At 42.8% G+C, this 15,992-nt stretch overlaps 1 protein-coding gene across 1 annotated transcript in view; it reads right to left on the bottom strand.

Annotated features, from left to right (window-relative positions):
- The window catches only part of PLEKHM3 (pleckstrin homology domain containing M3), a 203,804-nt gene that overhangs the window by 177,600 nt on the left and 10,212 nt on the right, over positions 1 to 15,992 (bottom strand). The window lies entirely within an intron of this gene.

The raw sequence follows: 15,992 nt of genomic DNA, 5'->3' as shown, positions 1-15,992 counted from the left end.
TTAAGAGTACACATCTCTACTTTGTGTTAAAACTTACACGGAGCAGCGTGGGACTCCTGATGAGTGGAATTAAAGTCAAGAGCTTTTACTCACACAGAGAGGCCTTTTATAGCGGGTGTGAAAAGACTGCCCTGGCAAATCTCTGTTGATACTGAACTAAAACAGTAAGCAACAGAGACTAGGAATTCTGTGACTGGACCTATATCATAATCAGTCTGAAAGTCATAATTGCATGAGTCTTTTCACAAACTTTGAAAGCACTGATGGTTTGTTCAGCTCAAAGGAGCAAAGGGGAAGCAGAGGAAGAATGGCCCTTCTTCCTCTGAATGTTACTGTGCTATGCTTCCTAGGTTTGGATGACGTAATGCCTGAAGATGACTCCAGAAAATTTTTCCAGTCAGCTTGCAAAAAGGTTTCAGTGTTCAAACTCCCTGAGGCTTTGAGGATTGCCTATGTGTAGGTTCGGGAGATTCCCTGGTGGCTCAGATGGTAAAGCATCTGCCTGCAATGCGGGAGACCTGGATTCAATCCCTGGGTAGGGAAGATCCCCTGGAGAAGGAAATGGCAACCCACTCCAGTACTCATGCCTGGAAAATTCCATGGATGGAGAAGCCTGGTGGGCTACAGTCCATGGGGTCGCAAAGAGTCGGACCCGATTGAGCGACTTCACTTTCACTATGTGTAGGTTCAGCCTTGGGGCTGGGCGGAAGGAATTCTAACACTCTCTGAGATACCTAGATCCTCAAGGACAGGCCAAATGGGAACACTAATGCTGTCCAATATGGAGGACACTAGTCATACATGGCTATTTAAATTTAACTTTATTAAAAATCAAATAAAGTTCTTCAGTCACACTAGCCACATTTCGCACGCTCAACATACACCTTTTTATCTTGACCAAAAAACGAACAGACAAACAAAACAACTAGGTAAGCTCTGCCTTCCTTAACTACTTACAAGTAAATAAAACCAGGCAATTAGCAATACCTTTGCAAGCGGCTATAAAGGTACATAAATGTGTTTTCTCTAAAATTGCACAATTTCTGTGGTACATTAAAATCATTTTTAGCACTTAGGCCATGAAGTCATTGTATTTAAATCAACAGCACTAATCTATATTGCTTAATGTGTTAAGCTAGTATATATAGCCTTTTATTTTAAATGTATCAAGGTGTCCAGGTTACAGGAACTTGGTGGCTAACCTCTTGTAAACTGATAACAACTGTGAATCTATCTACTTTTTAGATTTTGATGTTTATTATGTTGGCAAGGAACTGACTGAAAATCAGTTATAACATTTTCCAAGTTGCAAACAGGGTTTTGTTTGCTGTATCTGTGCTAAGCCTGAGTCTCCTGAATTTTATAGCAGAGTTTTACTACTTCTGTAATTTTGGAACTTGTAATTTTCAGTTTCATCTTGTACACCAGAGGCTAAGAAAAAAATATAAAATGAATCTTAAAAATTTTAGTTCTTTATTGACTAAAATTCTAAATGAACATCATAAAGTATGTTTCCCACTTTACAGAAGAGACACTAAGGTGCACAGCACAAAGCTAGTCACCTAAGATTCTATTTTGAATATTCCTTTCCTTACCCAGTGCTGAAAATTCAGTCTTTATATATGCTAGAAAGCATAAATACCTTCAAATTGACTTTTTTAAAAAAAATCAAAATGTCTAGGAATATATTTATTGTGTTCCCTGCTTTGGCATTTGCAAGCTGGTTCAGTTCAGTTCAGTTCAGTTGCTCAGTCATGTCTGACTCTTTGCGACCCCATGGACCACAGCACACCAGGCCTCCCTGTCCATCACCAACTCTCGGAGTTTACCCAAACTCATGTCCATTGAGTTGGTGATGCCATCCAACCATCTCATCCTCTGTCGTCCCCTTCTCCTCCTGCCCTCAATCCCTCCCAGCATCAGGGTCTTTTCCAATGAGTCAGCTCTTCGCATCAGGTGGCCAAAGTATTGGAGTTTCAGCTTCAACATCAGTCCTTCCAATGAACACCCAGGACTGATCTCCTTTCGGATGGACTGGTTGGATCTCCTTGCAGTCCAAGGGACTCTCAAGAGTCTTTTCCAACACCACAGTTCAAAAGCATCAATTCTGTGCTCAGCTTTCTTCACAGTCCAACTCTCACATCCATACATGACCACTGGAAAAACCATAGCCTTGACTAGTCGGACCTTTGTTGGCAAAGTAATGTCTCCACTTTTTAATATGCTGTCAAGGTTGGTCATAACTTTCCTTCCAAGTAGTAAGTGTTTTTTCATTTCATGGCTGCAGTCACCATCTGCAGTGATTTTGGAGCCCAGAAAAATAAAGTCTGACACTGTTTCCACTTTTTCCCCATTTATTTGCCATGAAGTGATAGGACCAGATGCCATGATCTTAGTTTTCTGAATGCTGAGCTTTAAGCCAACTTTTTCACGTTCCTCTTTCACTTTCATCAAGAGGCTTTTTAGTTCTTCTTCACTTTCTGCCATAAGGGTGGTGTCATCTGCATATCTGAGGTTATTGATATGTCTCCCAGCAATCTTGATTCCAGCTTGTGCTTCATCCAGCCCAGCGTTTCTCATGATGTACTCTGCATATAAGTTAAATAAGCAGGGTGACAATATACAGCCTTGACACACTTCTTTTCCTATTTGGAACCAATCTGTTGTTCCATGTCCAGTTCTAACTGTTGCTTCCTGATCTGCATACAGGTGTCTCAAGAGGCAGGTCAGGTTGTCTAGTACTCCCATCTCTTTCAGAATTTTCCACAGTTTATTGTGATCCACACAGTCAAAGGCTTTGGCATAGTCAATAAAGCAGAAATAGATGCTTTTATGGAACATATAACCACTGCTGGCCAGCTCTGCTGGTTTGTGGAACACTTCATCCCAATGCATTTTAAATTTGTAAACTCGTAGCCAAGGTAGGGGCCTTTGAGATCATCCTTGCAACCCCAATCGTCCACAGAAAGGGACACTGAGGCCCAGAGAGACTGAAAGGTCCCAAAGATACTTCGAATGCAATGCCTTATTTAACCCTCATTAAGGGCAGTAACAACTCAATTTGAGAACCACTTCAGTGCTGTTTACCCAGGGATTCTAGAAACCACTCATCTACCCATCCAGTCATGATTCATTAAGGTCACGACAGACAAAAGATGCTGACAATGGAAAGATGAATCAAATACACTCTGGCCCTAGAGAGACTCATGGTCTATCACGATAAGCCTAAGAAAATAAGTCCAAAACACTTCCTTGATAGAGAATGGAAAAGATTTGACAGCAAGGGTGAGGGAGAGATTAAGAACATGCCCTTTGAGTTGAGCCTAGAAAACTTAGATGGTATTTGCAAGGATAGTTCAGAAGAAATTAGGAAGAGCAAATCATCTTTTGGTTAGCAAGGGATTTTGAAGTTCATTATATAAAATGACTTTTCATAGGCAGTGGGGTGAGCAATACAGTGGAGTATAGCAAGCAAGCTAGCAGATCCAGAGTCAGATCTAGCTCCGAATCCTAATTCTATCTCACTCTAGCTATGTAATTTGGGGTAAGATTTCCCTGACCCACCCCTACTCCAACCCAAGTCCTCTGGACTAATCTGTTCTTCCTAGTCTAGGAATTTCATTTTTGGTGCTCTCCACTGCTTCTGTCTGGAACCTACACAGCTATTTTCTTTGTTTTCTGATGTAAACATGCATTATCGTACTCTTCACTGTGTACCCCGGGATTTCCAGGCCACACTTCCTCTCCTCATTCCTCCACTTAAGTCACACAAGCCTTTTAGTTCCTCCTCCAAGGTTTATTTTTTGGATCTCCAGGCCTGTACTCGGGCTGACCCCATTGCCAGAGGAGTTATGCCCTCCTGGACTCTTCTGCCCATCACATCAATGCCTAATCATCTTTGAGGGTCCAACCTAACAGCAAGTGACAGAACTGCACTCTCTAAAGAGGGCCACAACAACAGTTCCTATCCCACGTGCTTTTCTGCAATGAGAACTTGCTACTTCCCCATCAGAAAGAGTGTTTACTTCTCCTCTCCCGAGAATGTAGGCAAGGCTTGTGATGTTTTGATCACTAGTATGTGGCAGAAATGGTACTGGGCCCATTGGAAGTGCAGCCCTGAATGGGCCTGGCAGCTTCCTCTTCCTATTTCTTGGAGCTCGAAGCCAGTTAAACAGAAAGTCCAGGCTACTCCGCTGCAGGGAGAGGCCAAGTGTTAGAGCACAGAGGCTCCAGACACATGGGGGAAGAAGTTATCTTGAATGGCAACCTAATTGAGCTCTCCGATGATTCTAGCCCCAATCAGTATCACGATCCCAAGAGAGAATTTTCCAGCTGAGTCTAGTTATCCCAGACCCGTGAGAGAAAATAAATTCTTTTAAGACACTAAATTTCAGAGTATTTTGCCACACTGCAAACAATCATTAGGACTCATCACTTCCTTAGCGTAGCATTCTTTGGTGTCCCAGACTAGGTTAAATGTCCTTGTTTAAGGATACAAGGGCCTTGGTCCAGAAGAGCATCAGCATTTCTGTAAGTTATACACATGACATCCATAATTACTAGTTTCGATGTCAATATCCCCTCAGACAGCAATTTTGTTCACCTATGGGCCCCCTAAACACAGTCGAGGCTCAACAAATTGTTGAATAAATGAATGAATAATTAAAAAATAATAAATAAATAAAATTATTTTTGAGTGGCAATCTTTAGAATCAGGACACAGTTTTCTTTCCCTCTTTTTCTTTTGTTGTCAGTACTCAGACAAGAAAGGAGCAGGGCACAACATTTAAAATAATGACATAGCCTGAGGACATGACACACGGATTAGAAACAGTCGTGTCCAACTCTTTGAGACCCTGAATTCTCCCGGCCAGAATACTGGAGTGGGTAGCCTATCCCTTCTCCAGCGGATCTTTCCACCCAGGTCTCCCACACTGCAGACGGATTCTTTACCAGCTGAGTCACCAGGGAAGCCCAAGAATACTGGAGTGGGTAGCCTATCCCTTCTCCAGCAGATCTTCCTGGCTCAGGAATCAAACCGGGGTCTCCTGCATTGCAGGCAGGTTCTTAACCAACCGAGTTACAAGGGAAGCCCTTTTAAATAATTAAATAATAATACATAAATAAAATTATTTTTGAATGGCTAACTTTAGAATTGTGACATTATTTTCTTTTCCTCTTTTTCTTTTGTTGTCAGTATTCAGACAGGAAAGGAGCAGGGCACAGCCTTTAAAAGAATGACATAGCCTGAGAACCACTGATTGGAACCAATTAGGTCCAAGATGGCAGACCTTGTCAACGGCCACTAGACCTTGAGCCTCAGTATACGCTCACTGTAACAGGATAATGATGACAACAAAGACGTGTGTGCTCAGTCGTGTCCTGCTCTTTGTGACCCCACGGACTATAGCCCGCCAGGCTCCTCTGTCCATGGCGTTTTTCAGGCATGAATACTAGAGTGGGTTGCCATTACACCCTCCAGGGGAACTTCCTGACCCAGGGGTGGAACCTGCATCTCCTGCATTGGCAGGCAGATTCTCTACCACTGTGCCACCTGGGAAGCTCCCACTTGTACCAGCACGCTCAGTGACACACCTACAAGCACCATGACAGGTCCAAGGCCAACCATGAGGGTCAGAAAGTGGACAGTAGCCCAGTCCCTGGAAGTTCCCACCCTCCCCCAAAATAGACGGAACACCCCTCCCACTCAATAGCCTTTGAAACTTCCCATCCCTATTAAAAGCTGACAACTCCATATCCTGGTGCCTCTCTTGACTTCTGAGATGATTCACACTCTGTCTGTAGAGTATGTATCTCCCGGAATAAACCCTCTTTCACTTTACAATGGCTCTCTCTTGAATTCTCTCCTCTGTGAAGGCAAGAAGCCACACTTGGGAGGCCATCGCAGGGACTTGGACGTGACCCAGGATGTGACCATCCTCTCAAGTCCCACTCTCTTTCCTGAAATAGTCCCTCTGACTGACAGCCCTCTCACCACATAATGATTATCTCTAGCAATAAATAATAGAGGTACTGCTTTAACAACTGCCAAAACAATTACTCTTTAGTGTAATAAATGAATTAGCATGAGAGATACCGCTTTTTGCCTGCATTTGCACAGTATAAATTAAATAGCTAAAAAGAATTTGAGAGCTGGAATGATTTATTCATTCCATAAATATTTACTGAAGCAACTACTGTGTTCTAGGCACTGGTGATACAACGGTAAACAAGACAGACATAAATCCTGTCCTTGTGGAGTTTCTATTCTAGTGGTCAAAGTGAATCAAAGTGTTACTCAGTTGTGTCTGACTCTTTGTGACCCCAGTAGCCTAGTGGGCTACTGTGTCCATGGGAATTCCCAGGCGAGAATACTGAATGGGTTACCAATTCCTTTTCCAGGGGATCTTCCCGACCCAGGGATCGAACCCAGGTCTCCCACACTGCAGGTGAATTCTTTACTGCCTGATCCACCAGGGAAGCCCCGTATTCTAGTGGAGCACTTACTGTTTAGACACTGATCTAAATGCCTTCAGTGTCTTTGCTGCTGTCATTCAGTCACTCAGTCATGTCCGACTCTTTGCAACCCCATGGACTGCAGCATGACAGGCTTCCCTGACCTACACCAACTCCCGGAACTTGCTAAAATTCATGTCCATCGAATCAGTGATGCCATCCAACCATCTGGTCATCTGTTGTCCCTTTCTCCTCCTACCTTCAATCTTTCCCAGCATCAGGGTCTTTTCTAGTGAGTCAGTTCTTCACATCAGGTAGCCAAAGTGTTGGAGTTTCAGCTTCAGCATCAGTCCTTCCAACTGATGATTGATTTCATTTAGGATTGACTGGTTTGATCTCCTTATAGTCCAAGGGACTCTCAAGAGTCTTTTCCAACACCACAGTTCGAAAGCATCAATTCCTCAGCTTTCTTTATAGTCCAACTCTCATATCTATACATGACTACTGGAAAAACCGCAGTTTGATTAGACAGACCTTTGTTGCCAAAGTAATGTCTCTGCTTTTTAATATGCTGTCTAGGTTGGTCATAGCTTTTCTTCCAAGGAGCAAGTGTCTTTTCGTTTCATGGCTGCAGTCACCATCTGCAGTGATTTTGGAGCCCCCCAAAATAAAGTCAGCCACTGTCTCCATTGCTTCCCCATTTATTTGCCATGAAGTGATGGGACCAGATGCCATGATCTTAGTTTTCTGAATGTTGAGCTTTAAGCCAACTTTTTCACTCTCCTCTTTCACTTTCATCAAGAGGCTCTTTAGTTCCTCTTCACTTTCTGCCATAAGGGTGGTGTCATCTGTGTATCATATTCATGGAAATTAAAAGGTAGAATGGGGGTTACCAGGGGCTAGGGAAGGAGGTAAAAGGCAGTTGTTGTTTAATGGGTGTAGAGTTTTAGATTTGCAAGATGAAAAGTTCTGGAGATGTGTTTCACAGCAATGTGAATATAAATACTATTGACCTTAAAATGATTACAATGGTAAACTTTATGTTTGTTTGTTTGTTTTAAACATGACTTAAACAAAAACAAGCAGAGGGCCACCTTTTCTAGTGGGCTGTGGTTTAGAAGATCTAATTCCTGGCCTAGAAGATCTAGTCCAGCCTCCCGAGGAGAGGAGGCCGAAGTCAGGAGTGACAACTATGGGTCTCAGTACAAAGAATGGAACTGCAGCTGCATCAGTTACCAGCAATGGGACTCTGGTAAATTACTTCATCTTCCTAATTTCAACCTTCTCATTTGCAAAATCAGCAAGTTAATATAAATTAACTTCAAATTTAACTTTAACTCTCCTAAAATATCAACAGCTGAGAGAATAGGACAAGCCATGGCATGGTTCCCGGCACACAACATATGAATGTTGCTGTTGTTCACTCGCTCAGTCATGTCCAGCTCTTTGTGACCCCATGGACTGCAGCACATCAGGCTTCCCTGTCCCTCACTATCTCCCAGTAACAGCCTGAAAGTCCTCACCTGATGGCCTCCATTGCCTTTACTCTGTAATGTCATACTCTCCGAACCCCGCCCCACGCCCCTTCAACACACACACACACAGGCCTCCCTGCTGGTTCTCCGACTTGCAGACATCTTCTCCCCTCAGGGTCTTTGCACTGGCTGACCCGTCCCCCCCATACCAACATGGTCAACTGTCTTTTTAAGTGACTGTTCATGACACCTTCTCAATGAGTCCTGCCCTGACCACCCTATTTTAGATTACAACATGTGTCTCTACCCTGGACTTCTGATCTCCTTTACTCTGTGGGGTTTTTTTTTAGTAAATTTTAAATTTTAGAACAGTTTGAGATTTACATAATTATTGCAAAAACAGTACAATGAGTTTCCGTATACCCCACACCCAGCTTCCTCCATGTAACATCTTGCATTAATATGGTACATTTATCACAATCAAGGACCAATATTAATATATCATTGTTAACTAAAGTTCACATTTTGTTCAGATTTCCTCAATTTTCCCTAATATCTTTTTCCTGTTCCAGGATCCTAATCAGGATAACACATGGCATTTAGTTGTCAAGTCTCTTTAGCCTTCTCATGGCTGTGACAGCTTCTCAGGCTTTACTTGTTTTTGATAACTTCGACAGTTTTGAGGAGTACTGGTCAGGTATTTCACAGGCTGTCCAACTGAGATTTGTTTGATCATTTTCTTGTGATGAGATTAGGGTTATATGTTTGGGGGAGAAAAACCAGAGAGGTAAGGTGCCATTCTCATCATATCATAAGAAGAGTAGGTACTATCAACATGACTCACTACTGCTTACATTAACCGTGATCACATGGCTGCATCCTTTTACATCTACCATCCTCTATTGTACCACTCAATTAATTATTATTTAATGTCTAGTGTTTCTCCCTCCTCATTAAAGTGAAAGCTCCTCAAGGGCAGTAATTGACACTTATTTTGTTCACTCATATATCCCAAGTACACTAGAGAAATACCTGACACACACACAAAGCACTAAATAGATGCCTGTTGCATGAATGCATTGTTATTCCTCCACAGGACGTTCATGGCCCTTCATGACCTACCTGCCTCTTTATTTTGTCGTTCCCGGCCAACACTCACCTTGCTGTTTTATTTCTCAGTGCTTTGGCCCAAGGTGGGGAACGTTCCAAATTGCTCAGGCTCTCAGAACGGTTTGCCACAACGTACTGAATGCTCAACAGTCCTCTCTCGATCCCACTCTACAGTCCAAGGACTTGACAGCAGGCACATGATGTCTTACTGACCCTCTTATACAATCTCTATGTCTTCAACCTTCGGTGCTCCATGTTCCAACCTTTCTCCTCTTGGAATTTTTCTTTTCCCTAGGATGTACAGTCCTCAAATTCACTATGCAAGGGTCTAACACCAAGTTTAGTCTCTGTAAGTAAACACCTCTTACTAGCTTGCCTCGTCTGGTTTTGAAATTAATTAAAAAATAATAACACATTCAGACAGATCAAAGAGGGAGAGTACTTTCCTCTGACAAAGTGACCTGAGTGAAATCACCGTGGGGGTGCAGTCTGGTTTGCTTCTACACAAAACTGGAAATCAGGAGCTAATCAGAACTGAGTTCTAAATCTAGTTCAACCACACATGTGCTGGGCGGCCTCTGGCAAACCGTTTACACTCTGGGCACCTTACTCAGTGACCTGCATCCAATAACATTGCTAATATCAAACTGCTTCACGTGTGGGTCATTCACTGGGTAGCTGTTTCGATTTCAACACACCTTTTTTTTAAAAAAGTAAACAGCTGTATAATTATGGAGCCCTCCACTGGACCTCACCCATTCAACAACCACGTGCTCCTGGTCTCTCCTTGGAAAGACATGTCAGCCCAACAACAGCAACGTCAGCAACCAACTATTAATAGCATCCTACTTTTCAGCCAACTCAAGGATCTACAGACATTTTATCTTATTTTTATAAAGAACACTCTTTCTGTAAAAAACGTTATTTCCCCAGCATGACAGGTTGAGAAACTGAGGTCCATTTGTCAAGTGTGGTCATAAACACTCAACCCAAAGAATCCCATGCATGCATCCCAACGTAGCAGGATGCGGTATCAGTGTGCTGCTATTTCCTAACAAGGAAATCTGCTGTTTACATGCTCATTAGGCAAGGCTAATTAGCAGGATGAATACAGCAGTCCTCCCACACAGAAGCAGAAGCAGATATGAGTAATAATACCAGTCCAGCCCACACAGACAGGCCACATCTCCCAAGCTGGATGGTAAAAATTCTGACTTCCTCCCACTTGACTAAACGGCTTGTATTCAGAATGTAATGAGTGCTCAAGAGGCTGGGGCCATGTAGTTTTAGAAGCAGCTGGACTATGAAGAAAAATGCAATGCTAAAGACACCCAGGACAAACGGTTTCTGCCAATTCATCCTCAAATATGAGAAACAAGGGTGATTATAAGAATGATCAGCACACGTGGCTCTCACATGATCTTCACTTTGGTTAAGGCCACAGCTGACTGGAAATCTTCTACAAGTTACATAATGTAAAGTTCCACCACAAAAGGATCTGACCCCAGTAAGGATGTTTCCGGGCGATCAGGCTACAAGAGGCATGTAATGTGAGCATGTTGATGGAGCACAGGCAAGCCAGGAGCAGCAGATAAGGAAATGGTGCTGGTGTGGACCTCAGAAGAAGAGTTCAGAGGTCTTTCAGGGGAGAAAGACAGGTAGAAACACAGATGGAATTAAATGGCTACATTTTTCTAAGTTTCAATAAATGAGAAGTGTATTGATGGACAATACATAAGGAATATAACATTTAAAATATAATTTTATAGTGTTTTTCCCAGTTCTGAAGGTAATAAATACTCATAAAAACCCTGGAAAATACTGACAGATGTGGAAAAGAAATGAAAATCAGTCATGACCTCAGAATTCAGAGAAAACAATGTTTTTTTTTTTTAAATCTAATATTTAATTGAAATCAGATAATATATACAGTTTGGGCATATGATCTGTTTAGATATATGCTCAAAAAGCAAATACCAATAAATAACTAACCTTGAAAAAAATGTGCCCGAGTGTGCTGTGTCCAGCAAGACCTATAAGCCTGGCACCAGGCCCCACTTGACTGAACTCTCTTCCACCCAGTCCAGGGACCTCCTCACTACACCACCACTAGCTCCCTCACTGCAAAGCCCTGACCTGCCCTGAGCCTGTCAACCAGCCCCTCCTCAAACCTTTCCTCCTCGGGATTCACAGGCACCGAGGTCTCTGTTTTCCTCCTCCTTCTACCCTTCCCTTCTTGGTTCCATCTTCTGCCTTTCCTTACTGGTCTCCTCGTCAAATAGGGCCTCACCTCAACTCTCTTCTCTGACCATGGCCACGTGTACTGCTTGAGTCAACTTGTCCACACTGTGGCGTCAATAATTACCTCCATGTTCACACCTCCCAAACTTCCACCTTCGGTCTTCATAGGACTTGGGTCCCATGTTCCCAACTTTTTGTAAGACATTTCTACCAGACTTACCTTCTGGCAAAATGAAGCTCAACTTGTCTCAAGCCAACTCAGTTGTTCACTCAATGATTATTTGCTGACTGCTCACTAGGGGCTGTGTGCAGTCTAAGGTACTGGCGAGACAGAAGCAAATACAACCCTTCAGTACAGCTCCCGCTGATGACGGCACGACTCTCTGATCTAGGCCTTTCACAGTCTGGGACTAGCTTGCTCTCCAACTTTCCACTTCGCTTTCGTAAGACATTCTTTTCCTCCAAACTGGAATACTACTGCTCAAATTTTAGGCTTTCCCAACTCTCTAACATTTTGCTTACAGTTATCTCTGAGGAACCATCTCCCATCTCTACCTGCTGAAATTCCATCCACTCTTTAAGCTCAGTTGCCACCTCTTTCACAAGCTTTCTTTGATCCCTGATCCTAAAACAGTCTACTCTTTCTTCAACCATCTACAGAACGCCTTTGCTGCCACGCCCACAGCATACATTGCACAGTGCCTGTTCTTTCTGAAATGAGGATGATGATAAACTATCAAAAGCATATTTTGTGCCAAGTACATTGCTTAGTACTTTGTATCTGTAAGCTTCACCATGTTTAAAGTGGTACCATTATTCCCATTTTTACAGATGAGGAATCTGAGGGGCAAAGATACCAAGTAACTTTCCTGCAAGTCACACGCCTACCCTACGGGACATACAGCAACTTGAGAAGGGCAATTCTACCCCATCGCATGTTTACAACCCTCACTGGACCTAACATTATGGCTAATACACAATGTGTGTGGGTGTTCAGTCACTCAGTCGTGTCTGACTCTTTGCAGCCCATGTACTGTAGCCCGCCACGCTCCTCTGCTCATGGGATTTTCCAGGCAAGAATACTGGAGTGGGTTGCCATTTCCTAATCCAGGGGATCTTGCCGACCCAGGGATTGAACCCATATCTCCTGCTTGGCCGGCGGATTCTTTACCACTGAGCCACCTCGGAAGCCCAGTACACAGTGGGTGCTCAGTAAATACTGGCTGAATGAACAACTGCATGAAGTCTGTTTTCAAAGTACTGACATCTATACATATAAACAGCACTCTGGTTTTCTGGCAAAAATATATTTGAATTCATAAGCTCATCTAAGTAAAATCTGACATGATTTCCAAAACACTGACTTGAGCTTTTACATTTTTTTCTTGGTTAGAAAAAGCTTCCAAGCTATTGAAACTGGGTTTAAAAATAACATGGCAAAGGTCAGGTAGCAAAGACCTCACTCAGACCTTTTATGAAAACAAAAGCACCTATGCAACACTTAGGAATTACTCTGAGAACCACTCCAAATCCATAGTTCGGCTGGTCAAATTTCCCAGTGACTTAGAGCTCAAGCTCTTTCTAACACCAGGAAGGACATGTTCCCTTTGAAATACCCCCAGGCAATCAACCTAAAGCATTTTTCAGTCCATCTCTGTGATTATTGTTTGTCACTTGCAAAAGTCATTGAGACATGTGACGCCCCAAGGTATTTTCCCAGAAACCAAACTAAATATAAGCATGGCATCTCAAATTTCCAACTAGTCTGGTCTTGAAGGCAGTAACATTATTATGCCCCAATGTCAACCACTGGATTAGAAAGCTAAGGCTTCTGATTTGGAAGCCCGTTTACATAAAACCAAAATGTCCTGGTTTTAGCAACAAAACAGACACAAACTTCAGTTACTTAAGTGTCTAAAAATGCAGACTCACTGTTTTTCATTTCCCTTTACCTCCATGGCAGGAAATAGTGATTAAAAACATACAAAGGAACCACTCAAATTATCTTCATCCCGGGACTGAGGTGAAGAAAGTGACAAGTTCCATCATAAAGACCATATGCGCTAGAGTCAGCCTCCAACTGCAGCAAGGAATAACTGACTAGTACGAGGAGGATGAGATGGTTGGATGGCATCACCAACTTAATGGACATGACTTTGAACAAACTCCAAGAGATAGTGGATGACAGAGGGGCCTGGGCCGCTGCAGTCCACGGGGTCGCAGAGAGACGAACGTGACTTAGCAACTGACCAGCCAGCTACAGTGTGGAGGTGCCAGCCCAGCTAAACCAGCTAGCCTGAAACCTGCACAACGAAGGTGATGGCCACTCCAGAGAGACACTGAGACCCAGCTACGCGAGGCACCCTAAAAGCTGGGGAAGGAGCTTTCTAGATTAGCCTCTTTAGATGTAAAGATGTCATCAGCTCATACAACTATTTGACTTTATTGAGAGTAACTGTCTTCAGGTGCGTGGTTTAGTGCGTGGTTTATAAAGCACTTGATAAGCTTCTGGATAAAATTTTGTAGTAATCTCAACAAAGAGAGGTAAGTAGAGAAGCAGGATCATTTTTAGAGATGACGAAAGAGACCAGAATGACTCACCTATTGTTAGTCGAAGGCCCCATGGAAAAGAAAAAGAAGTTCCTGCAATTCCTGTCTAATTACTGAGTACAAGCTCAATTACCTTTTAAATCACCTTAAATCACTCAGGGACCCTGATGCTAGAAGGACCATAAACAAGGACTACGTAAGTTGAATTCAATCCATGAGCCACCCAGTTTTGAGTTTGTTTGCTGGGACGGAGGTGTAGCAACAGGAAAAACACACATTTCTGACACCAGGACAGGGCTGCTGGCTCAGCACTGCCTTCTAAGCTGAATGACCTCCAGTAAGTCAGGCTGACTCACGACTTCTTGGCCCTTCTTATCTGCAAAGTGGAAACCTGCCAGTGCCTGTATCCCTCAAAGCATCTCTCCATTAGACACAAACGCAGAGAACATACGTGAAATCTTTGTAAAATCTAAAGCAACTACTGTTCCTGTTAGAAGCTAGCAGATTCCTAAATACACAAACACTTAAACTCAACAAGTACTCACAGAGGATGGACCAAGTATCCAAACACTATGTTAGAGATGCTACGGTCACAAAACACAGCTTCTGCCCTCAAAGAGCTTGTGGGGAAGCTGTGGTACAGACACACCATGGAATATTACTCAGCCGTTAAAAAGAATTCATTTGAATCAGTTCTAATGAGATGGATGAAACTGGAGCCCATTATACAGAGTGAAGTAAGCCAGAAAGATAAAGACCAACACAGTATACTAATGCATATATATGGAATTTAAAAAGATGGTAACGGTAACTCTATATGCAAAACAGAAAAAGAGACACAGATGTATAGAACAGACTTTGGGACTCTGTGGGAGAAGGTGAGGGTGGGATGTACTGAGAAAACAGCACTGAAACAAGTATACTATCAAGGGTGAAACAGATCACCAGCCCAGGTTGGATGCATGAGACAAGTGCTCGGGGCTGGTGCACTGGGAAGACCCAGAGGGATGGGATGGGGAGGGAGGTGGAAGGGGGGATCAGGATAGAGAACACATGTAAATCCATGGCTGATTCATGTAAATGTATGGCAAAAACCACTACAATATTGTAAAGTAATTAGCCTCCAACTAATAAAAATAAATGAAAAATAAATAAATAAATAAAAGAGCTTGTGGGGAAACACAACAAAACCAAGTATAAAAAGCACTCTAACAGAAGTATACAAAAGGTGTTACAAGAACATAAATAAGAATCATCACAAATCAAGGGACAATAAAAGGTCTTAAGTGACAAAACACAATTAAATCACATAATAACATGTATACAGAGATGACTTAAGCTGAAGGAAACCAAAGACAAAGGAAACAAATGTACAAACAAAACTAATCAGACCTGCTCTAGAAATGATGCTGCTTCTGGCATGAAGCTGTCAACTTACAGGAATATCTTGAAAGGTCCCACCAAAGGATGCGCTCAACGTGAACTCACCACTGCACAAGTGGGAGGCATGCATGCAGAGTGCTTCCTCACAAGCTGCGCAAGTCTATACGACCCATGGGAACATCCCTGGCCAAGAGAAGCCGCTGCTGGGTGGCTGAGATGTCATGAGAAATGAACCCGTGCTTCGCTTCCTGTTGACTTAATTCCCCAGGTCACTATAGCTGATTAGCAGAAGGGAGAATACTCACCAGTTTAACCTTCAAAGCAACAACCAGCTTATGTGTGAGCACGTATTCACAAAACTGGTTCCTCCAGGCATTTAGGGTAAATGTACATGAGAAGTAATTATCTGATTTTTTTCCTTTCCTCGGTACACTTGAACCTGCTTAAATATGAGCCCAGATCTTTGTTAAATGGCACCCAGAGAGTACCAGACCCACGATAAGGTCTAAGCAGGTGACTCACTTCTTATTTGAAAGGATGGAGGTACCCAGTGATGATGGACTGCTTCCACAACTTCTCCCTCCCTTTTGGACTCAATTATTGACAATGACCTTGGTTGGCTACCAAGCAGCCTCTTACCAATTCTCTCAGAAAACAAATGAGGCTGCCAAAAGCAGACAAAACATTGTCTTTGACCGTCAAAGATAAGGACAAGGCAAGGTAAAAATAAGAAAACAAGTCTTTGCTATTTTACTACGTACAACACATAGGCCAAAA

The sequence above is a fragment of the Cervus elaphus genome, chromosome 8, assembly GCF_910594005.1.
Source record: "Cervus elaphus chromosome 8, mCerEla1.1, whole genome shotgun sequence".
NCBI classification, from domain to species: Eukaryota; Metazoa; Chordata; class Mammalia; order Artiodactyla; family Cervidae; genus Cervus; species Cervus elaphus.
The sequence above is the reverse complement of the archived record's forward strand: the minus strand, read 5'-3'. Positions and strand labels throughout refer to the sequence as shown.